Genomic DNA, 24,632 nt, shown 5'->3' with positions numbered 1-24,632 from the left:
AGATGTAGATGTTAGAAACGTGAGGGCTGACGGTTTGCAGGTTACCACAGCTGAAGACATGATAATCTATGGTTTTTAAGGAACCAGCTTTAAAAGGTTCCAGTGGTATTTTGGGAAGCCCTGTGCAGCAGACCAGGGCTGCGATAGCTGAGCAGTACCTGTCCCTGAACTGGATCCTGCTGCTTGCCTAAAGTAAAATCCTGTTGGTGTGCACCAAACATCTCACCCATGCAATGGAATCCGCTTGAACAATGCATCTTTAAGAAGGGCAGAAATGCAGGGACTTTTGGCTCCGTTTTGTGCCAGGCTCTAACTCAGAAGAAGTAGTTGTTCAGATGTGACTGGGATAATTGTCCCTTTTGTGTAGGTTTGTAGTCGTGCAGTACCGGTGTGTTGATGACTCTCCTGGGGAAATGGCAGATAACTGATGGTAAGGGGATATTCTGCATCTCTATTTTTAGAAGGAAAACAGTGGAACGAACCCCCTGGCTTACTTGTCAGCATGGGGAGGTCTGGCAAATTTGAAGCTCCTTGCTTCATGGATCCAGCTCTGTCTTGTTACTGAAAATGAAGCTGTATATCTAATTACATATTATGGAGAAGCAGCTCGTAATCAGTGCCAGGCTGGGTGTTTGCCTTTGGTTCAGTTTTCCATGAGAACAACAAGTCCAATTTAGTACAGATTTTGAGGTGTGAGTGTGTGGTGTTTTTAAACCATCAATCTGTCCTGAGCCTGTTAGGCCAAAATCCTGAAGCAAGGTGTTCCTCACTGTATGGTCTTCCTCTTGGTGCTTTGAAGGAAAAAGCACCGAAATGTCATTCTTTTCACCAGATGAGCACAAAATGCAAATCGAAATTTCTGATACTGTATTTCCTTTGTTTTTTTTGGTTTCTCTCTCCTGGAAATTACAGTAATTATTTGGGAAGAAACCTTTCAGAGGCGGAAAGCTCACTTTCCTTCAGAAGTGCTCTCAAACTAGTAGGATTTTATCCTTTTGCCCTTTCAAGCTGTTCACACCGTGGCCGGTCGCACAAATTCTGCCCCATTGTGATGGGTAAAGCATCCCACGCTGAAAGTCTCGTCCTGTGCTCAGCTCTCCTACTGGCCTCCCATTTTGAGGCCAACTTGCTGCTTCAGTGTCATGGCAGAATCACTTTCAGTTGCCTCGTTGTGTTTTCCAGGTAGGCTTTAATTTGAAAACACATTGATATTTAAAATAATTCAGACTCTTTCGTAGTGCTATTGATTCTTATTTTTTTCTCCTTCCAGGAACCAAAGCCAGGGAGTATCAGATTTTCAAATTCACGCAGCTAAGCCTTGCGAGTCAAAAATTAAATTGTGAAATGCAATTCCAGGGTAATTGATTAATGTAATTACATGTATATTTGACTAAAATTGGGTTCTGCAACATTAGCAATTTAATTACAAAATGCATTATGATTGTAAACCCAGCAAAAAGTATTCTGTTGATAAATGTAGCTGCTGGTTCATATCCTGTTGGTTAGGGCTGGTCAGTTGGATTTCAACATCAACTAGTTTCAGCGGTTAGTGTGTGAACAAGTGAAGTACTCAAATTTGCATCAAAATGAAGCTTGCTCTGGAAATATGAGCACAGTGCAAAATTGCTTAAAATTAGACTCAAGCAAAGTAACTTTAATCCTCATGGCTTTAGACTCTTGCATGCAAATTAGATTTTAAACGTTGTGTCTTGTGCCAGCTAGTGAGTTTTCTTTATCTTGGATGTCATTTGGGAATGTTGAAGCTATTTTGGAGGAAGCATTTTAGCCTGCTATGTTTTTTCTCTCTCTCTGCTTCCACATCTGGTTTAGGTCAGTCTTTCACGAGTGTAGAGTGAGAATCTCAGGGCAAGTCAGTTCAGCAGCTGACTCTGCCTCAGTAATTTTTTAAAGCTATTTCTGAACTTGCTTTTACAGGCAAAAACCCTTGACTTCCAACTAAAGCAACTAAAATTCTAGTAAGAGCATCAATTGCCTGTTGGCACAGCTGAAGACCTTTGTACGTCAGAAGGGAAGGGCTGCACGCAGGATGGAGAAGACCAGTTACCAGGCTGTGCTGGTTCTGACTCTGGTGGTTTTTTGTTTGGGGAGTTGGGTGGGGGATTTCAGAAGTGCAAACACTTTAGAGCAGAACAGTTGCCTAAAGATAGGTGTCTGAGATAGGGTGGGTTGGCTTTTAGGTCTTGGGAAGAGGCGTGGATGTATTTAGAGGCAGTTTCATTGACTAAAGCAGCCTGTTGACCACTGCCAGCTTTCGAGCTTCGTTTGGCTGCGTGATCAGGCCAGTGGGGTGCCTTGCCTTCCCTCTTCTTGCTCAAGTGGTTAAGAATTTGTTTCCTGGGAAAGCTCTAGTGAGGTAAACCCAAGGGGGGGGTTAGATTGCACTATTATGGTGTGTATTTTTATGAAGGGCGCTTCGTGTGCTGTTATCCCAATCCACCCAGAAGCAGATCAGGTTAACTGGGTATTCCTTCTTATTTCTTTTTAATCCCATGCTGCTGCAGTGTTATTCCAAATGATTTGTCCATACAGATAAGCCAAACGTTTTAATCTGTTTTGGCTCCGTTCCTTTTTCTGCTTCCCTACATGAGAAAATTATCATTCTGCCTTCTGCCAGTCGCAGCGGCAATGAGGTGTGCTTCTAACTTTTAAAAAACCTCCTTCAAATTCCCAAAGCGAATGGCTTGTCTCCTCTGTTGTCTTACATCTGAGGGCTGACAAGTCCAAACCATATTTCCTAATGCCAAAGTTCTCGTAAATCAAGGTGTAAATCAAATTGACTTTGCATTCTGTACGTAAGTGCAGTTTTATTCCTGTTTGTGTGTGCGTGTGTGTGTATATATAGGTGTATGTATTTTTAGCTTTGAGTTCAAGAAGGGTAATGCTCTCATGCTCGTACCAGCCACCCACTGCTGAATTGTTTTAGCTAGAGGGAATTTCCTCCGCTATTGGTGTGTGTTTGAAGAGAAGTGATTTAATCAGAAGCGCTCACGTTCTGCTCAGAATTACAGAAAGCCCCATCAGTATCTTGAAGAAACTGCACAGTGACTCCAAAACCTTGTTTGCTCTGTCCTCTAAAGGAGGTGCAGCACAGCAGGACCCCTGAAGTAAGGGTTTGTTTGGTGAAGGCAGCTTTTGGTGTAGTTTGCTGCTGTTGTACAGGCAATGTGAATAATTGCTGGGCTTGATTCGTGTACTTTTTGATGCAAGCAAGAAACGAGCAGTGACAGGCAGGGGAAGCTAATCTGCATGGTATCTGTACCGCAGAGCATAAATGTGGAGGATTGTTGCACTGGCCAATGCTCCAGCATTTAATATTAGTTATAATAACTGTCAGTAGAGGTCACAGTCTTGCTGATCCAATGTGAAAGCCACACAATCTTGTTAGCGGATACTGCAGCACAGGAAAAAGGATTACATAGCAGCTATAGTTCAGAGTGTATCTCTTCATTGCTCTCCGAAGATGGTTCATTTATTTTTCAGGTATATGAATGACAAAATACGGAACTTGAGTTAACTTAATTTCTTCATAATATGTACCATGTAATACTTCAAATGTGCTCTTCTAAATAACCTCATAATGATCCACAAGCTTGTCTTGACTTAAGAAGATTAAGGAATTAATGTCAAATTACAGACATAACTGCAAATAGTATTTACTGTGCAGCATGCGGGAGAGGTGGACAGTTGACAAACACTGAGTATTTTCCAGATCCTTTTTTCTCTTTAAAGGACGAAGCACAGCTGTCACGGCTTCGCGTTGGTATGCCCTGAGCGTGCATGGGAAAGAAGATTGTACTGGCCAGTGAGCCTGTGGTTCTGTTTTCTAGAAGGTTCGGCTGAAAATATGGGCAGATCTGCTTCGAAGGGGAGGTGTCGGTTTAGTTCTACACCAGACATTTTTTTGGTAGGTCAGCAAAGTCCAGAAAGGCAGCAGTTTTTACAGGCAGAGCGTACGTGTGCAGCGCGCTGGTTTTGGTGTGAGATAGTGATGAAATGCCTAAGGAGATTGTCTGTTACATAATGCTAATGGAATTATGGTTGGATAAACACTTTAATATGAAGGAGGGAGAAGATGCACAGACTTCAGCTGTGGGAGGCATAAATGTTGCTGCTGAAAGCTGTGGCGGAATTTCTGAATACATCTTTAATTTCAGTGTAGCTAGTTAAAAATAACATGTAATAAGTCTTAGTCTTCCTGGCTGTAAATGGCTTGCCTTAGCTGTTCACTTTTGGTCAGGTGAAAGGGAAAAACGAGGTCTGGGAAAGGCTCTCTAGCAAAAGAGGGGGAAGCTATCAGGATTACGTTTGAGTTGCAGGTATTGTGTTTTTATCTGTGCGCTGGTTTGCTTATTTTCAGAACCAGAACAGTAGTGGCTCTATAGGAAAATAATAATAATAATAGAAAAAAGCTTTATGCTAAAAACTGTGGCCAGACTATTGATCCTTTTTGAGAAAGAAATCAGTACGGAGAGATGTAGTAAAGATTTGTAGTTATTTAAGACTCTAGATGTCTCTTTCAATAGATGCTATTGTTAGCCACTGGTCACAAGCTCTGAATCACTTCTTGTGCTAACGACTATTATAAAACTGCAAATCTTGTGTGTGTACAAGTTTGGAGCTGTGAACAGGAAGTCCAGTAGGTATGTTAGCTGTAAATGACATTTAATTTAGATCTTAAAGCTGGTTTTACAGTTGTCATGGCTCAAAAGCCAGGTTCTTTAGAAATGAAATGATTAATCCGGAAATGTGTTAGGTAGTCTGGCACTTGTTTCCATCAGAATATTGGTAGAGATGACATTCAGAATGATGGTATTAAATAATAAGCTTGGGAACTTAGCTTTAACCAGCGTAAAGAAACTGCTTTTGTTGTATATCATGGTTGCCCGCTGAGTAGTACGGTCCTGCTTTTAAGAAACATATCGGGCACTTGCTGTTTTGATTATCTTGATCAAAACCAAGAAAAAAGATGCGTGTAGAGTTTTGAAGGAAGACAGAGTCCTCTTCAGATTACACGAAACACCTTAGGGTGTTGGAGTGATGTGTCTTGCAGTCCAAGTAGCTTAGCCCAGTTTTGTTAGCGACGAGGTGGCTGTGAAGTTGATTTGCACTTGCATTTCTTAGGCAGTGGCAGGAGCAGCTGCTACTTTTGAACGCTTCTCTTCCAACTAGTATTTCTAGGGAAGATTACCTGTGATGGAAGTCTACTATATCCTTTCTGCAGGCTGCTTCTCTATGTTCCTGTTGGGGAAGGGAGAAAATCCCCCGTTTGTTTTCCTGGCAATGACTGCTTGTGTGGGAGAGACAAACCATTTTCTTCTGCCTCTTTGGCTTTGTTGAGCTTGTTCAAAAAACCTTGTTTTAACTCCTCGTTTCTCTTGTGATTTGTTTTAAAGGAAATGGTTGTTTGAAGATAGCCTTGAATTCTTACAGCCCTTAGAGTTCTTACACTTACTGCCTGTGTCCAAAAGCAGGGTCCTCAAGAGATCTTTTTGAATCCCCTTAGATGAAGGATGAATATCCTCTTCAAAGAAAGATTAGAAGGATAATCATAGATTTTCTGAAACAGAAGATATGTCTGCTGTATGAGATATGTGAGTAAAGCTCAAGAGCATGACCTTGCGTGTTTACCTGCTTCTCTGTTGGAGAAAATGTGGTGCTCGGCCTGAAGAATGGAGTGGGGGGTTATGAACTGTGGTTATGAACTGAGATTACTTTTGGAGCTCCCTAGAAATTGCTTGCATTGTGTAGCTTGCTTGCTATCCTCAGTCATCAGTTGAGTGTCTAGCAGCAACAGCTTAATCTGTAGCATTAAAACAAAAAGGCATTATTAAATTCTGCAGCCTGTTTTGTTTTGTCGTGTCCCCCTGCTACCCTGGGCTCAGATTTGCATGCAATAAGACACTAATAATTGTGCATTGATTAATAGTTGCTTATTAGATGCTCTCTGCGTAGCTCCTTTCTTGTATCAGTGTTATCATTTGCATGTACCTGCTTTAAGCAAATCCTTAGAATCAATGAGCAAGGATTTAATGATGTATTTCACACAACAATAACTTATACTCATTTGAGATTCAATTGGGCTTTCTAATAGTAGTTTAATAACCAAGTGGATTTTTAATTAAGTAACTGACGTCCTACGCATTAGAATCTTTCACTTAAAAATAGTAATTAAAAACTCCAGCTCTTATGAGTGAGAGGTAATCTCACAGATGTGACCAATGTTAAGCAGAGCAAGAATGGCTCCTTCACTCCACAGTCGGGCTGATGGAGTAAATCGGAGCAATAGCAGCTTCCCTGCTCACTTCATTAGGTCGCGACACATGAAGTCTTTGAAAACAAAATATAATCTTTACTCAACGTGAGCTAGTTAGCTATCTTTCCGAGTGACAGAGAAGCAGCAGTTTTTTGAATAGCTTTGTGTGGTAATTGGAGGTAGTATCTTACTTTGTCCTATCAGCGTGCTGATAGCAGATTTTTGGGGGGAGATTTTTTGCTGACATTTTAACGTTCTCCTGAATACCTAATAGCTTTATTCACTTCACGATGAAGGAGGCAGCCAGAGCTGCCAACAGTATGGGGCCAGTAATGAGAGGATCAATTTCTTGCTATTAATTGAGGGAATGGTAGCATATCTATTCAACTTTCCTATCTGAGAAAGAACTGTTCTGACATGGATGCCTGCATCACTTGATAAAATCAAAAGATTTAATGCTGCTTAGGTCTTTAAAGGGTAGGCAGGAGTCACCTGAGAGCCAGAAGAAACAACATCCAGAAGTACATGCAGAGTGTTCCTGCATGCCTCCTTTCAAAAGGGTTCATACCTAGGAAAAGAGATGGCGATGCTCATTTCCTTGAAGTTTCAGGTAAGAAACTCATGTTAGGAAGTATACACCCTTCTGTGAATTCTTCAGTGCTTTGGGGCATCAAAATTAGTAGCTCCTGTCATTATGTATTTTTGGTAAAAGGCTTATCTGGATGGAAAAAGCCATGCCTCTTTAAGTGATGAAAAGTGAGTCCTAAAAACAGTTGTTCTCCAGGATTGATTTATGCTTAAGGTAATTCTAAGAGCTAACCACATCAAATAGTTGACTTATTGGAATTTGTACCGAAAGGGGCATGCGTTAGGCTGTGTTCCTTTGTAAGACACTTCTCTTTTTGTTAAGTTTTTTTGTGCCTGTCAGTAGATAAGATGATGTGTTTGTCTGCAAACATGAACAATTATTTAGATGAGCTATAGAAATGCAGGAAACAAATATGCAAGTGACATGAAAAATTCAACATTGTTTTAGTAAAGTATGTTGGTAGCTTTCATTAATATGAATTATGTTGTTGATAGGAATTTTGTTATGACATGAATATAGAATTTATTCTGGGCTGTGCATATGTGGATGGGGGAGACGTTTCTGTTGTTTTAAAAACACACAAAACCCCAAACCAACCCCCAACACACCACAACTTTGTTCCCACAACAGTGGGGCAGGAAATAAAAGAAGGGAGGTGCTAACTCCAACCTAAGAAAAAACCTTGGTTAAGCTTTTCCTGGTCTGTGACAGGCTTCCCAATGACGAAATTGACTTGAGTACAGCACAGTGCAGTTCTTAGCTTTGCCAGTCCTTTTCCCTATCCGTTGAATTTTCATGGTAGAAAAAATTGTCAGAAGTGGAAGTAGTCGCAAGCCCTCTGGTAGAGGAAGGCATCTCCGGGAGCTGGGCTGGGCAGGCTGTTGCGACGTGGTGGTCCTCTATACACTGAGTAGTTCAGAGGGGGAGTTTGAGAAGGGCATTTGGAAATGAGACGTGTCAGCTGGGATAATTTTGGAGTTTGGTTAGTACTAGAAGGCTTTGTAACACTGGTCTCTGCTTTATGCATCCCAAGCATTCTCCTGGGTGTTGGTATTCCAGAGGAAAAGTAACGGCTTTTGCTGGGGAGAAAATGCTTAATCCAAACACCAGCAATGGGTGGAAGACGAGGTACAAGCGTATGTGCATACTGAGCGAGAAGCTTCGCTGCTCGGTGTCTGTTGTTGAGCAATATTTAGACCAGAAGCTCTTCTAAACGCTCATTACAAGGAAAACTGTAAAATTTTACAGGCAGAGCGTCCTTCCAGTGGACATTGTACTCTTCAAAAAGATTTCCTGTGTGTTGTAAAAGCACCACTCTTTCATTACTGAACTTTCTCCGAGTTTAATTTATGTCTTATTGCCAAACGGCAGAAGGTGGTTGATAATTGTGTTAATGAGAAGTGTCAGCGTGCACAGCTCAGCCCAGTGATGGTTTGGGTTTCTGAGCATCTTTCTGAGCTCTGTAAGAGGCATCCAGACCTCAGCATCCCTGTGCATCGCTGTGTTCGCTGCTGTCTGTATCTGCTGGTTAGATCGGGGCATGTTTCAAACCTATTGATGTTTGGCTCTGGCTTTCTAGTGGGCAGAAAGGAGTCTTTATTTCCTCTTCATCCAGTTTCATTTAAATTCTTTCTGCTTCAGACCCACCTCACAGTGCATACAGCTTGTGGGTATGTCAGATGTATTTTCATAGGAATGGGAAAACTTGTAAGTCAAGTTATGGCTTAAAAACAAAGCCACGTGCATGCCTGGTGACATAAAAACAATTGAAGGGATGTATTGCCTCTGGGAAAGGGGTGGAATTATTGTGGGGGTTAAACGACGGCACGGAGGTATAATATTGAACAAGAGCAGACTGAATAATGCCCGCAGAACTACTAAAAACCTGCTCAAAGGTGACAAAACAATTTCAAAAGGTCGTTCAAAATTTCAAAAAGAACTGGATGCAATGAGACACCCTCTGCCCGTGCTCCTTCGCTCACCTCCCTTCCACCTGGAGCGGTGGTGGATATCTAAGTGATGTATACGCTTTAGGTAAGTTCAGTAAATAGTGCGTGTCCCATGACATCTGAAAAAATGGTTCTGTGTTTAATGGCTGTTATCAGCCGTTGTGAAAAAAAAAAAAATTAAAAAAAAAAAAAGAAATCATACTAATTTTTAGAAACCCGTGGTTAGTCATTGGGGTGTGAATTCCGGGAGCTAATGAGGATGGTGTTGGTGACTTGCTGTCACTAAGGAGGAGCCGACTCCAGAGGGCGCTCAGAATCAGCAGTGCTCTCCGTCCTTCCAACGTGCCAAGACCACATTTCACTGAAAAAAGCAATAAAAGTCGCCGTGCTTCCCTTTTGTCTCTCTCCGCACCACCGCGTGACATCTCGGCGTGCTGGAAGCGTGAGTATTGGCTTGGGCTGGAGACTTAGAGAGGCCGATGCATCTGCATTGCTCAGCTCTGGGGGATTCCTCCTCGAGGCTTCCAAGGCACAGTGAGCTCCAGCATCCTGCCCATCGCTGTCGTGCTGGCTTAAATCATTGGGATGTTTGAAGTAGCTTTTCAGGCCTTTATAGAGCATAAATAAAAGGATGGATGGTTCCAACTTGACGGCGTTTTTTTCCCTGCCTTGGACAGGAGGTAAAATACTGCATTTTTGCCTCGAGATATTCAAAAAGCAAGAAGAGGTGGTTTGACCTGCTGTGATTTTTTAATACTCCTTTTTAACAACTAATAATAACTGGTAATAAAACATGTAATGTGCAAATCCCACACTGAGATATCATGTAGGGATTTTTTTCTGCTGTTTATAACTGCCCCTGTAATATTTTTTTTCTTTCCATAGTCCTGCAATCCTTCCCGAAACAATTCAGTAACTGTTCTTGGGAGGTTGCTTCCTACCTGAAGCTTGCAAAGCCTGAAGTTGTGAAAGTGAATGCCCTTAGTTGTAGGGCAGCAGCTTCCATCTCAATTTCCTTTCGGTTTTGGCAGTTGCTGAGGAATGTATATCCACGGGCCCGCTGTACGTGACTGAGGCCAAGTATTGGAAGCGCTGTGGCATTTCAGAGAGAATCTGTGTTGCTATTCTCAGTTACGGCTCTGACTTTTAGAGTAACTTCCTAAATTAAAAGTTGAGCTCCTGAGAAGTATTTTAAAAACTGAAAACATAATGTTGGCAATAATTACGTAATACAGCATATACTTCCAAGTAGCAGGTAGCTTTTCAGCAGATCTTCTCTGAGCATTTTCCTCTAATAACTAAGTATATGTATGAATCACTCTAATTTCAGGTCTTATATCAGGTTGTAGTTCAGGTTCTTGGCTGGAGAATATTTACATTGCAAATGTGCTGTCTGTTCTGATTGTTTTCCCTTTGTTGCTGTGTGACAAGAATGATGTGTTTCTCTTGCTCCTTAACAGGAAGTCTTGATAGCTTGGAATTAGGGAGCGAGGTGGTTGGCCATCCTGTATTTTCACGTTCTGAGTGTGCTTCACCTGTTTCCTATGGAAAAGAAAAAATGGCTCCCCTGAATATACATTCAGGTATACAAAACTGGTAATTTTGCTTCCAACTTGTGTGGTTATGAGCATAGTAATTGTTTCAGGCTGATGGAAGATTAAAACTTGTCTCCCATGTCAGTTATTAAATGTGGGAATAGCTGCGGGCTGTGGAATAAAATATTTGATTTACAGTGCAACTCTGTGAAAGGCTGTAATGCAAGAACTGTTTAGGTTTGTTTGGTATAAAAGCTTCATTTAAGAGGAGAAGAAAAAGCAGCCTACTGGAGCGTTTCTGGTTGTGATTTCTATTTTAGTAGGCTGAAGCCCAACGTGGTGATTTGTGTGGTATAATGATGGTAATTCAGAACTGGAAGACGAGCCGTCTGTAATTTTGAGCCTTTCTAAGTGTTACAGCTCCTTATCAGCAGAGCTAACAGGAGCTGAAGAGTCTGTAATGCGGGGAGCTCTCCTTCCTTCTCAAGTGCTAAGGTTAAAGTTATTATAAGCATGTTTGTTAGCTTTTGTTGGTATAGAAGAGTGCTTTGGACACTTGCATGTTGTTGCCGGGGATGTATTTTTCTAGTTAACGTGGTGAGCAGTTGCTTAATTTGCAAAGCTGTTACTTCTCTTGATCCTGACTATAGTAAAAATCAATGTGCTCTCTGCAGTCTGAACTAATAGGAATCAAACTCATTGAAGCATGAAAATGGTTTAATCAACAGAGAGCAATCTTAAAGGTTACTTTAAAAAGAGAAAAAGGAAGAAAAAAGAAAAACCGCCACCACCGAAGCTCAGAAACTAAAGAGCAAAGCACGACACCTCATGCCGTAAGGTAGATTAATGGAAGGAAGACTGAAAAAGGTTTAATTTGAAATAGTGATATTCTTAGGAGCTACTGGATTTCCAAGTATTTTAACAACCCCATCCAGCTGCTTATTATCTCTGGTCTTTGAATAAACTGACAAAACTGAGAAATAACTATTTGTTTCTCGGTGCCATGAAAGGCACTCAGTGAGTTCATTCCAGGGCCTGAGTCCAACAGGACACTCAGGCTTGCTCTTGACCTCATTTAAATAAGCAGGCATCAGTGAACAAAACCGATCTATGGCATATCTGGTTATTGGTATCCCAAAGTACAGATTTTATTGAGAAGGAAGAAGCAAGGGGAAGAGGAACAGCATTAAGTGACAACAGTGTTTTGTCGTCCACTCCTCCGGAAAAAAATCCGGATAGTGTTAGGGGTGGAATTTAAAATGTTCTGCTTTTGCTGTCTTGTGACCCTGTAAATTGGGTAATGGACGAAGCAGCTATTCCTACACACCTGTAAGGGGAGGCTAGGGAGTAAACTTGCGTTTTGCTTTCTTGAAATTGCCTTCGCTGTTAATATTTAACCACTACTAACAACTGTGCTTTACCACTGAGACTGCAAATAGAGGCTCAGATTGTAGCATAGCTCTCTGGTTCCCTCTCCTCTAAACTTTACTTGATGGTTTTCTGCTCGCTTCTGACAATTCCCTGTTGAATACACTTTCCAGCCATGCCTCGTGCTGCTGTACACTGGCATCCTCGTGGAAATGAAACAGCAGCGTGACCCTTTTCACACGTGGCTTGAGCGCTTTCACGCTGGAACGATGACTGGAGGTTATAAAGAGGGAAGGGATGGATAACCGGGTGTGTGTTCTGCTTAATGATTCTTTAGGGAAACTGAAATAGCAAGTGTAACCTTTAAATTATGTTTTCACATCTTGATATGCCACCTTTGGCACATTCAGATCTTAAAGTAAAGAAATAAAGTTTATTTCATGAGGAAGTTGCCTGCCAAGCTTTAATGCCAGTTGTCTTAATGGATTATTAATGAACTCGTGAGGTGTACGTGTATCCTTGTTACTGATAAAACACTAGCATTAAAATTCAGCAGTCCCTATCGCTACCCTAATCAAAGGCTAGATATTATGTTCAGAAGAGAATGAAATTATAGCTCAGAGGCCAAAGAAAGAACACCTTTGACATGCGATACGTGATATGTTAGAGGACCTGCCTGTGCTCCTCTGGATTTTCGTGTGCTTTCACGCTTTTTTTGTTGCTCTTTAGTTCGTGTCGGGATGAATTGAGTTGTTAGCTGGAGTGGAAACCACGTATTTTAACTTCCAGTGGTGTTGCTTACATTCATGCCCTGTTTTTTCTTTGTGCTTGCAGTTGGGCTGCTGTCAGCACTCAAGGGGAAAACTGAAGGCTTAAAATTTACAACTGCAAAATCAAGTCTGGACGTGGTCTTTGTGGCTTACTTGAATTTGCAGCGTTTCGGTGTTTGGTTTCAAATACCATTTGTTTTAGGAGTCTGACACTAGGTGGCATGCTGCAGCTTGACCATGCTGGTGATGAGCTGATTAAAAAAAAAATGGTCCTGGATTACTTCTGGGCCCTTTTTGTTGAAGGTTTCTTATGTTTCTATGCAGTGGCTCTAAAGCCGCTTATTTATTGTTACATGGGAAGCCCGCCTCGCATCACGTGAAACTCTTGCATTCCTTTTGTCCAGAAACATTAGCTGGTCATGTAAATTCAATGTAGAACATGTAAATATTTTCTTAAGTGAATGTTTGTTTTTTGGAAGTGTCCTTTGATAGGTACATATGCGTGTGTTTCAGTTAGGGTTTGATTTGCGATCTGCATGCAGTTGATTTCATCAAAGCTGTCATTTTTGGAACACAATTTGGAGGGGGAGGGAAGGGTACTTTGATGTTTGCAGTTTTCTGCAAGTACTTTGAAGAAATTATGTAGATAGCTCTCACTTACATCTGTCTTACCAACTTGCCTTGAAATTATTTGTTTGCCCAAGTCTCGGGATTATGTCTTCCAAGCTTTTTAGTCTTGGCTTCTGTGATGTCTTTCCATGCTGTATGAAGAGACCCCAAAATAGGAGACCTGGGATGCCTCTTCTGTTAAACTCTTTGTTAATTCTGGGCCATTGAAAGCACAGCAGCAGGGAAAAGCTGGCGTGTTGCCTTGAGAGCCTTCCTTGAAATGAGGCTGATGTGGGTGTTTCTGGAGGAGCTGCCCTGCACAGGAAAAACCAAGGGTGCCAGGGGGGCCACGACCGGTGTGCTTTTGCTTGAAGGAAGTTCAAGTCAGAATCCAGTCATGTGAATGGGATTTTTTAAGCTCTTGTGTGATTTGTGTTAAATCCTGGTAGGAAAACATGCCTTGTTTTGACAAGTAGCCCAGAACTGATTTACATTAAAATTTCCAGCAGGCTCTGTTATTTTCAGTGGAGGGTGTTTAACAAGTTAGTGTAAAGCGTGCTTAACTCGTTGCCACCTCTTCATCTATGGTATGGGAAATATTGTGAGAATAATTTTGAAAGGCCCTTTCGGCTGTTAATTGGCTGATAAAGGCTATCAAAAAATCTGCTGCTCCGCTTTGTTCGCTTGAAGCCTCTGTGTAGGTGGCTGAAGGCTGCTGCGGGAGAGGTGTTCCTCCTTCAGCTAATCCCGCTCTGTTTGAAAAACAAATCAAAACGAGCTGAGTGCGGCAAGCTGCTTATTGAATTTGCGTGCTGTAAGGCAGCTCATGTTCCTCTCTAAGCAGTACGGCTTTAAATTGGTCTTTATCAAGTCTTGCAAAGCAGAGGGAGACCTTTCTCAGTGGGACAAAAGGTCTCATTTCCTAGGATAGCAAACGGTCGCGTGGAGAAGATGGACACGTGCTAACACTGGGTTGCAGTTCTTACCCTAGTATAATTTTTTAATGCTCGTAGCAAGTGGATGGGCATGTGGTTGGGAAAAGAATTGATTTTCAACCAAAATAATATTGCTTCCTATGAGACAGAAGTTGTCTTCATTTGCTCTTGTAAATGAGTACGTAAAGGGAATAGAAAAGGAATAAACTTGGTCCCTTCTCATCATTCCATGTTACGGGGGATTTTGGAGGGGCGCGGTGCCTGGATGAGTTCCCTACTTGGTATCTTCTCCCATAGGTTTGGGAAATCAAGTGTTTCTTCTCCATCTAATGGAGCTGGAGTCGTGTGGTTCCAAACTGCTAACATATTTTCAAGATTATAGTAGAAACTTCCTGTTTTTAGAGCTTATCTGACCGTCTGGAGGGAAAGATTATTATAGCTATGGTCACATCCTGTGGTTATTGTCACTTAGAGAGGGGGAAAAAAAGGCCTATTGAATTTTCTGAAGCTTTTTAATGTGAAAGTGATTATTATACAAAAAACGTTGAGAGCTGTAGTCACGTTTTCTATCTCCACTGTGACTTCTACAAAAGACCATAAATCCACAGCAAACTTTACGTGTCGGTTAGCTCAGTGTCTGCTGTACTTGGGGTGTTGAGAAAATCTCTTGGTAAAGAATCTGTCTTATTCTGGAGAGATTGTAAAGGAAGCATTTGGCAGTCATTTCCTTTAGCTCGTGAGTATAAGCATGCTTTATATTATAATAGTTTAAACATACCACAGCCTGTTGATAGAGGTATCAAATTTTCCATTCCCAAAGTTACTTTTAGTTGAAACTGGAGGGAAGAACGGGCAAGCTTCCATTGTTTTACAACTGCTTTGATAGAGTTGAAAAAGATGTTTGCTTACTTCTTCCTTCCCTGCTTTTCTTTAGCCTCACAGCCCCCACCACGGGTTTTTGTATAAAAAACAGCACTAACTACTTCTACCTACTGAGGGTTTTATTTTCTTTGGTTTTACATACAGCTGAGAATAAATGTTTTCCTGCTTTGTTGATCCATTTCTTAAATTTTCATGTATGTTAATTTTTCCTTTTACATACGGCCCTTTCTTGACAAAAACCTTTTGTTCTCGTTATTTTAAGATATCCTCTAAACTACATTGTATATCACTTTGTAGTTAAATTCAAGGAGTTGCTGAACAGGTTGATGTATTGCTGTATGTGTACTGCAAGCTGGCAGACGCTATTGGCATTAGCTTTAATATTCTTGGTTTACCTTACGTTAGTCTGTAACTTGGAGTTTTTCAGGACAGGGATTTTCTGCACCCCTCCTCTCCCCTAACGAAAAAAAGAAAAAGAATTATTGGTTATAAAGAATAAGAGAAAACAGAGTAGAGAAAAAATACTGGAAAAAGTGATTTCTGTGATTAGCAGACACGCTCCTTTTCTGCTTAACTTTCCGCCTTGCCTGGTTTGTTTCGATTTCCTGATGTGAAAGCCATAGCCGGGTTTCAAGTTACTTGTCTCGCTGCTCGCTCCTTAGTAGCGTGGTCGCAGTATCCCAGCTGAACTTATTACGTTTTGTACTTACATACTTATCTAAGTACATAAAAGCTTTTATTGTAAACATCCTGCCAAGTCGCTGGGTTCCTCAGCTCGTTCATCCATATGACCTTTTTTCATTTTTCACTCGGCTCTTCCCAAAGCAAGCATGCCGTCCTGCTGGAATTTCCTCCTCTCGGAGGTGCAGCTCCTTTGGAGCACCGTCCTTGAGTTAAGCTTCAACTGTAAAGAGAAAACGCTGTCCCCCTCCTCTGCCTCGTCCTTGTCTTCATTTTCTCTCTTCGTTAGGCACGTGGAAGCCACAGAATCAGGAGGGACAAGACTCCACAGCCCCTCTGGGGGCCTGTACAGTGAAGCAGTGTTCCCTGGTGTTTGGGGGGAGCCTCCTGTGCTCCAGCATGCGCCCGTTGCCTCTTTGTACCTTCCCTTCAGGTATTTATAGGCACTGATGACACTGCCCTGAGCCGTCTCATCCGGCTCAGCAGCCCCCCATCTCTCTCTGATGGTCCTGAACCAGACCCAGCGCTCCAGGTGCGGACCCGGCGGTGCTGAGCCGAGGGAAGGATCCGCTCTCCACCTGCTGTCTGGCTTGCAGCGTTGATGTAGCTGGTGAACCGAGTCCTCAGCATTTGAAAGCGGAGAATAGGGAGGAGGGCACGGGCTGACACTGTTGTGATCACTCACTTAATTGTGTGGAGACTTGAGATCGCAAAGAGCTCCTAGTGGGCTCCACAACAACTGTTTATTTTTTCTTTTTTTTTTTTTCCTCGACACTTCTTCAGCTAGGCCTTTCTGTAAAATGCTGAGATTTCCAGCATGTGAAATTGCTTTAGCAGTCTTCACAGCTCCCTGGGGGAGCAACTTTTGTTTTCTCTCTTCCCTACTGTGACAGAAATGCTGCATGCATCCAAGATGGTGTATAAAAATAACCGAGCAGATTTTTTTCAGGCGTGCAGAATGGAGTTATGCAGGACTTTCTGTATGTCCTTGAAGTCTCTATCACCATTCTGCAGCTGAGGTGATGCACTGACTGTACCAACAGTAATTTTTTGGCTGCCTCACAGATTCTGGATGTGCTGAGAAAGAACCCGAGGTGACTTGTGATTTTTGCCTAATAACAAGCAGTAAGTACTGCCAGTGCGCGGGTTTTGAGGGCTAATTTATTTCTTGTTCTTCAGAGGATTTTGTCTGTGCTTGCGCTTTGCTCTTGACATCAAGAGAATTGTGGCCCGAAGGTGTCACCTGGTTCCGGGCACCCTGTCTGGGGTGCAGAAGGGGACGGATGATGCGGTTGCTGGTGACAGTTACAGCAAGGGCAGTACTGGAATTCTGGGGGCCGGGCGTTGGGGTGGTTGGAGGGGTTGGAGTTGGGGTTGGGGTTCCTCAGCCCTCGCTGTGCCTGGGGGGTCCTCCTCCAGAGCGTTGAGGTGGGGTTGGATTTTGACACTGACTTGTAAGGGCTTGAGATGTGACTTGAGGTCATATGAAATATGAATCTGAATGCTACGTAAGTACGGAAAAGAAATCCTAGTTGTTGAGCCATAAAACACGTGATAGAGAAGCCGTTCGCTTCAGCGGGATCCAGGTTAGATGCTGCATACCTACAGGCTTAAACCACAACCTACAAAAAAACCCTCCTGAACGCTCTGAAGTTCCATGAAGTTCCATAAAGAGTACAGATTCCGTTTGGGGGATTTAGAAGAGGCAAAAAAAAGATTGATCCAAATTTCAGCAGTTACACAGCAAATTAAAATAATTCTTCATCTTCTGGTTTGTTAGGACTATCGCATGCTGTGTATGTAAACTTGTGGGAGAGGAAGTGGGCAAGACTCTAATTGTGTTTAACTCGGCTGAGTTTACATTCTCCTTAGGCTTGGATTACAGAATGAAATGCCCTTTTGATGATGTTGAAGCAATAGTAATATTACACTGAATTTCCTCTTAGAGATGGCTTTTCGGGAGTGCGGAAGAGTGCCCCCATCTAATTGAGGAACGAGCTGTAGCTGAATCAGAGCTGGGGCACGAAGGTGCTTAGGACTTGATCGATGTTTCCTGTGGGGTGTTCAGGTGTACTCACAGGCCTCGGGAGTTTAAATTGTCTGCTTCAGGCTGCTTATTTCCATGAGATGCCATTGCTGTCTTGGCTGGGAATAAATGCACTGTCAGTGGCAGTCTGGAAACTTTTGATGAGGACTGGAATTAGTGACAGAAAAGCGAAGCGGAGCTGTGACGCTATGAAGCTGTTAGCTGGTTCTCCTTGAATCTATTCCTTTCCTCTTCTCCCCACCCCATTGCCAAATCCGAAGGGAGAGCCTGATTTCCATGAGAACAGTGTTAAATCCCCTTTTAAAAATAGGTTCGGCTTAGCAGGGGTTTAATGTGTTACCCTTCCCAGCTTAGGCAGGCAATGCTATATTAGCTTTTAGAAAGCACTTGTCATAATCACGTCTGCATGTGTTCTTAAAAGTGAATTTAAGGCATTTTATGTCTTGGCTATGGTTTGTGCAAGGCGGGCAGTGTGCTTGAGTCTGCTTTGGCAGAAGTTAACCGGGTGGTAACTCTGAGCTGCTCTCAAGTGTTTGTGGGACGGGACCTCTTTGTCTTGGTTGTCTTAAAAAATAAGAAATAAATTGCCTGTTTAATCTGTCTAATCTCATTAAGTCTGTTTACAGTCAGCCTGTATTTCCAGTGTATACATATCTGGTAGACCTCGGTCTGCTCCTTCGGAGCAGTTTGTCTCGTGGGTGAAATATTTGTGTGCTTAATGGCTGATCCTGTTGGAGGAAGCGGAGAACGCTGCTGGTGGATAGATCCTGTGGCGTGGAGGGAGTTATAGCAGCGTCCTAGTCTTCAGCTTAGTGTATCTGTGTGTGACAGTCTTCAGATTTGGTAGAACTTGTGAGAAGCTATGAGCGATTGCGCTGCGGGTGGCATGTCTAGAAAGCAGCACACTTTGCAGCCCTTTGAGGATGCGCTGTCACTTCTCGGTGCTCAATCTTTCTTAAGCTGACGTGCGTAGGTACGGTGTACAAAGCGTTAGGTTGTTCACGGGAAGCACTGAAACAGCAAACTGCAAGTTAATGGGTGCTTCCCAGCTCTTTGCGGAAGGAGAGGTGTGTGTGGGTGTGTGTGTGTGTACGTGCTTTTAAGCAGTGTCAAGAGTTACTGACAGCGAGTCAAAACCTTATTTTTTTCCACACTTTCAGCTTTTATCGTTGATTATCCTCACCTCCAGGTGCCCTGTGTAACTAGTGCCTGTAATGGACTTAATGGCAACTTCTGGGCCACATGTCGAGGCCCGTGGCATACGGAGCTCCTTCAGTTGCACATCCCTCGTCTCCTCTCATTACCTGCTCACCGTGGCAGTGAGAAACACGGGCTGGAGCTGCCATGCTCGGTGTGTGCCCCGATAACCAGCACATGGCAAGCGCGATGCGCTGCTAGCACTCGTTCTGAATCTGCCTTTGGGTGAAGCTCCGATCGAGCCCACTCTAGGTCTTTGTGTGACTAGCTGGGATGGTTTTTGTGTGAGTAGTTGGGATGGGTTGTGTGCGCACCTAACTCGGGGCTCGTCCCTTTCTCAGACATGTGTGCTATTAGCGCTGATGATAAAAGAAATGCTTTTGTGAGTTTATAATGCTGTGACTAGCAAAGGTGTATTTAATGACCAAGAAAAGAGTTTCATCTTTTATAATCCATTTTCAAAAGGAAAGATGAAAAGTCTCCGTTGCAAAATGGAGCTGGAGGCTGCGCTCAGTGCATGGGTTTTTTTGAATTTAACTTTGTGAAACGGGGGCAGATCTACATATCTTGCAGGAAAGCCAATTAGTGAACATTGAGTTGCTTCTGATGTCAGTGATTGAATGCCGGAGCTGTTGTGTTCATTCAAGGATCTCAGATGTGCTGTACAAAACCAGGTGGGACCTCAGATGGCTGCACTGCCACCTACCACGCTGCCAAACCCTGACGTTGGTTTGCCCTGGCTTTGCGAGGCAGTGTCTGAGGCTTGAATCCAGGCCTGCTGTGCTCAGACTGCTGGATGTTATTGCACTTTGCACTGTTGAACAACTTTAATTGTAATGGGATATAAAAAAATTCTACAGATTCATATTTCTTTAATTTGAGTGCACTTTACCAAAATACACTGACTTCTAGGATTAGCAGTTCGAAGTGGCAGGGAACTCTGTCCTAAAGTGATAACGTGTTTTTGAACAAATCCCATCAAACGGTATTTTTTTTAAATACATGGAACTTGGCCTGAATGAACTTACTGCTGGAAAGCTCTTGGAAGTCATTGGAAGTAAATACTTCCTCAAATGCACACTGGAGCAGTAAGTTCCTTTCCATGGCTTGCCAGATGTCAGGCCATATTTGATTAGAAAATTGAAGTGAGGATAAATGCAGTGGTTGCTTTGTGCTGACTTGAGGATTGAATTTCAGCTCTGGCAGGTTTGGAGCTATCACACAGCTACTTGGTTATGAGGCTTATTTTGAAGCTGCTCGCCTTTCCAGCACAGGCTCCAGCTGAGAAGCTGTTGTACAATGGATATTGCGGGAGCAGAGCTCGTGCTGCACACCATTTTCAATTTGTATCGATCATAGCAGTCTTGCAAGGTGGCAAGGGCATTAGAATTAATCAGCTACTTGTGCTTCAGCTGTGTTAGTGGTTTTAGGTAGCAATTTCCAGAAAGTACAGCATAATTTTGAAGCTGGACCTTTGTCTCCTGAAGGACTCCTTGTACAAAACAGGAGGCATACCTATGGATAAAGGGAGGGGAAACACACAGCTACAAATAACAAACAGCATCAGGAAAAAAAACACTTAGCAGACAGTACTTGAGGGTGTTGCTCAAATTAAGTGGTTCTGTGAACCTTGGTTCTCCCTTTCTGTAAGTTAAAATACTACTGCGGGACTGGGAAGTGGATGCGCTCGGCAGGGCAGCAGCGTGCCCTGGTTCATTCATTACCCTCAGGTAATAAATCACATCGATGGCTTGTTTTGCGTTTTACTCCGCGATGGAAATAGCAAAGCTTTGCTCTAAACCGGAGCTGGCGCTACCAGCCGAAAGGCTTCTTGGTGTCGTTCAGGCAGCCTCCACATCCGCGGGCAGACACGCGGCTAGAGGTAAATACCCGTTATTTAAAAAAAAAAATAATAAAATATGGCCGATTAAGTACAATTAAAAGGAAGAGGTTTTGCTGAGCAGACGAATTCCTCTTGCTGCTGGGGAGCGGGGAGGGCTGGAGGGAGGAAGGCTCCTCAGGAAAACGGCTCGCTGCTCCAGCAAACCTGTGTGAGGGGGGCTTGGGCGAGGCACCTCTGCTCGTTGGGGGACCCCTCTGGACACCCCCCCCAGACCCCCACTTTGTCCCCTCCCAGACCTCCACTACACTCTCCTACTCCCCCTTAGACCCCCGCTGTACCCCCTATGCCCCCCCCAGACCCCTCCTACAACCTCCTAGGCCCCCCTAGCCCCCTCCAGACCCCCACTACAACCTCTTATGCCCCCTAATTCCCCTTAGACCGTCACCTCAGGCTCCCCCCTGACCCTCTTAGGCTCCCTCCTGACACCCTTACACCTCCTTAGACCCCTACTACACCCCCTAGCTCCTCCTAGACCCCCCTTAGGCCTCCTCCTAGCCCCCCATTACCCCCCTCAGCCCCCTCTACCCCCCATCCCCTCGCTTCCTCCGGCTCCCTGCCGCCTCCTCCATCCCCGTGGCCCCGCCGGGTGGCCTCGGGCCGGGCTCCGCGCCGGGTTTTCCCCCGCTCCGCCTGCCGGGGCCGTGCCCGCCTCCTGCTGCCGCCGCCGAGCGGGGGCCGGGCCCGGTGGCGGCGGCGGCGGCGGCAGCGCCGTGAGGGGGCGGCTGAGGGAAGGAAGGGGGGGACCCGGCGGGGGGCCCGGGGGGCGCCGCTCCTCGCTCCGAGCCCCGGCCCCGCAGCTGGGCGGCGAGGAGGAGGGGGCCTCCTTTTGTTCGCCAGCTGCGGCTGCTCCTCGCTGCCGCCTCCTCCTCCTCCTCCTCTTCTTCGTCTCGACCCCGCCGCTGAGGTGAGTGAGGGGCTGGGGGCGGCTGCGCCCCGAGTGCTGCTCGGGGGGGGGGGTTCGCCCAGCTCACGTCCTCGCTGCCAGCACCTGGCGCGAGAGCTGGCCCCTGCTCCTGGTCTCCTTTCCCTCTTGGTAGTTCTCATGTGGGTTTCGGTGCTTTTGTTGTTACTGGTTTGGGTTTTGGGGGTGTTTTCTTGCCTGCTCCAGAAAAAGTTGCGCCAAGTCGGTAGGTGAGGCCGGCCGGAGGAGTTGGGGATGCGGTCGGACACAGGGCAGCTCTCCATAACAAATGCTTTGCTTCTGTGCCCTAAATATAAACAGGCTAAACAGCTGTACTGCGCTTAATTTTTACTTTGAGCAGACGCGGTAAGAAGATAAAGAATCACATTTGGCTCATCTGGACAGACAGCTCACCCTACGGAGTGCCTGCCCATCACCGAGGACTTCAGCGCAGGCTGTGACTTCTCCACCGGCGCTTTGAGGTGCTGCGAGGCCACGGTGGGTACCCTGCGTGGCAGCGGCCGGTCCCGCTCTGCGTGGCTGGGTTCGGGCTCCTCTGGAGACCCATCGGCCTCCTCCCGGCCTCCTTTACGTGTCTGGAAGTGCCGCCGGGCGAGGAGAAGCTCAAAATCAGCATTCGGCGTGAAAAAGAGGAAAGTTGAGAAGAGAAAGGCGGCGTGGTGTAGCCTGAAACGTTCCGTGCTCCACCAGTATGGTTCTTCTGGGAACTCCAAGTTGAAAGTAAACAGGATTTAAAGCCCTACAGACAGAGGAACACTATTCCAATGTAAAGCCATTAATCTGCAGGCAATTAGTTCCAGACGCGCAACCAACTCTGCATTTTTGTCAGTTTTTGTTCTTACAGGCGATTGCATTTTTGAGTACTTATAGTGCCTAGTAAATATCACAAGACAGACATTTTAGATGCTTAACAGCAAGTTGAGAATTGTGTGGGAGCAGCGTTTAAATGCTTTTATTTGTTTTTCCAACCCGGTAATTTAGTAGTGTTTAAGCTATTTTTATAAAGATCTCTGGGAGCAGTGAAAGGTGGTTTTGAGTGTGGAGCACTTGAGCGCTTGTTGTGCTCTGGCAGGCTGGTGCTTGGCAGGCACTTCTCCAAGTGCTATTTGATCTGGCTGCAGGATAGAATGGACTAGGATTACACCATTTTTCCCCCCCTGTGGCTGTTTGAAAGTGATGCATCAGCGAGGGGTGGTCAATAGCGTATTTCAGGACTTAAACCGTGTGTATTCTCCCGAAGCAGGTTTCCAGAGAAAGGCAGTTAAGATTTTGCCTTGTTTTGCGGTCAGGATTTATGAATTGAGGCGAGGACTGACGTAATCTATCCTACCGCTTCCTTTGTGTGTTTTATAGTTGATAGTGCTTTGTTTTACTTAAAATAGCCCCGGCTGTTTCTCAAGTGCTTTCTATCTCCTTTGTGCTGTGGCCTTTGCTAGAAGCTGGCAACTTGTTCAAGTTGTGTGTGATTGTGCCTCCGTGAGGAAATGGTTCCTTCGCTTTGTCACTGAGGTTCAGGGAATTGCTTGTATGTTAAGTGGATGAGCCTTTAATTTTAATTACCATAATGCTGTACACAGCTGTTCTGTCAGAAAGCGGTGCCTGTCGGCAGTTTTACTACAGGTTGCAGTCTCTTGGTGCATCTCCCAACCCCTCTTTGGCTTTCTTTTATTTATGTAGCTGTGACGAGATGGGGCTTTTGTTTCCTGATGAGAGTGGGTAATAGCTCATCTGTGAGAGGGCTTTTGTTTTGATTTTGCATGTGAGGAAAGGAAAACAAGCTATTTATTATTAAACTGATGCTAAGCCTCCTTGTGGTTAGGTAGTGTGACCTTCCTCAGCCCATCGCGTGGCCAGGGGCAGTGCTGACCGTCATCTCGCAGGGCCAGTGCGGGCTTCTTGGGGTTTGTACTGTGAGTTGCTGCCATGGGGAGTGACCTCCACGGAGGTGAAGCACTTAAAGGGTTGCTGTGCTCTCCATCTGGAAAAAAAAACAGTAGAAACAAAGCCAGTCCCCTTTGGCACCTGAGATTAGTCTCCTACTGCTGCAGCTTAGACCTCTGCAGATTGTGGAGTTACCCTGGCTCTGACTGCAAATCCAGGCTGACGCACAGCCTGTAGTCCAGCCAGCCGGTGTTGATGGCCTAGATGAGCTGCTTAGGTTAGATGTGGTTGAGGTTTATGGGTACAAAAAGCCCTGTTCGAGTAACTTTGTTTCATCTTGGTCACAGGGTGCTGCAGCTTTTTAGGAAAGGTCTCTTTCAGAGATCTGATGTTTGGCTCAGTAAAAAGCAGGGAGCTTTATGGGTTTGCCCCTGGATGTTAGGTCAGAGTGTGTGAGCTGAGCGGTCCTGGTTCTGGGACTTTGAGCAGGTACAGAGAAGTTGTGCTAATGCTCTGTTTGCTGAATGAGGAGTAAAATCAGTCTGTAAAACACTGAAAACCAGTAGTTCTGACGTTTGTTGGTACACACTGCCAGTGTACACCTGACATCCACTCCCTGGTTTCAAAACACCAAAACAATAATGAAGACAGAGGGTGCAGAAATAGATACCGTGTTGAGATGATCATCATGCATTCAGTGCTGTTTTCCCCTAAGGGGTTTTCAAATTAAGGATATTCCTTTGCAGCATTAGCCCAGCCTCTGACAGCCGAGTGGATTAAAACACGAGGGCTGGAGTTGTTACAGTCCCAGCTGTTGGCCTTTTTTCTCTGGTGGTCATCGTTATGCTCAGCCCCCCAGAAGGATTATCTAGTTTGTAAGTGGGACGTGGTTTTGACCCACCACGGTTTGGTTAAGTAATAATTCTAGTTGAGTTGAATACACTCTGCAGAAAGCAGAAGCAGCTCAGGAGGGAAGGTACAAGTGCACCAGGCAATTCTCTTTTAGGTGTGTGAGGGTTGCAGGGACTTGGCTTCCTTGGCTCCTAGCGAGGAGCTCCAGAGGAGCAGGTAGAACTGGCACCGCCGCCTC

The 24,632-nt window shown here is 44.5% G+C and overlaps 1 protein-coding gene across 4 annotated transcripts in view; it reads left to right on the top strand.

Annotated features, from left to right (window-relative positions):
* RERE (arginine-glutamic acid dipeptide repeats) overlaps positions 1 to 24,632 on the top strand; it is a 233,381-nt gene that overhangs the window by 28,050 nt on the left and 180,699 nt on the right. Inside the window, exons 1-2 of one of the 4 annotated variants that reach the window (XM_083803238.1) lie at positions 21,450 to 21,643; positions 22,002 to 22,138. The exons of 1 other annotated variant lie outside the window; for it this stretch is intronic. The gene's annotated coding sequence lies outside the window, so the exon portion shown is untranslated. Of the gene's footprint in view, positions 1 to 21,449; positions 21,644 to 22,001; positions 22,139 to 24,632 lie in introns of those variants that run through there. 2 more of the 4 variants (XM_083803239.1, XM_083803240.1) reach the window with 2 other exon arrangements.

The sequence above is a fragment of the Anser anser genome (genome assembly GCF_964211835.1).
Source record: "Anser anser genome assembly, chromosome: 17".
In the NCBI taxonomy this organism is placed as follows: Eukaryota; Metazoa; Chordata; class Aves; order Anseriformes; family Anatidae; genus Anser; species Anser anser.
This window is presented reverse-complemented; position numbering and strand designations above follow the sequence as displayed.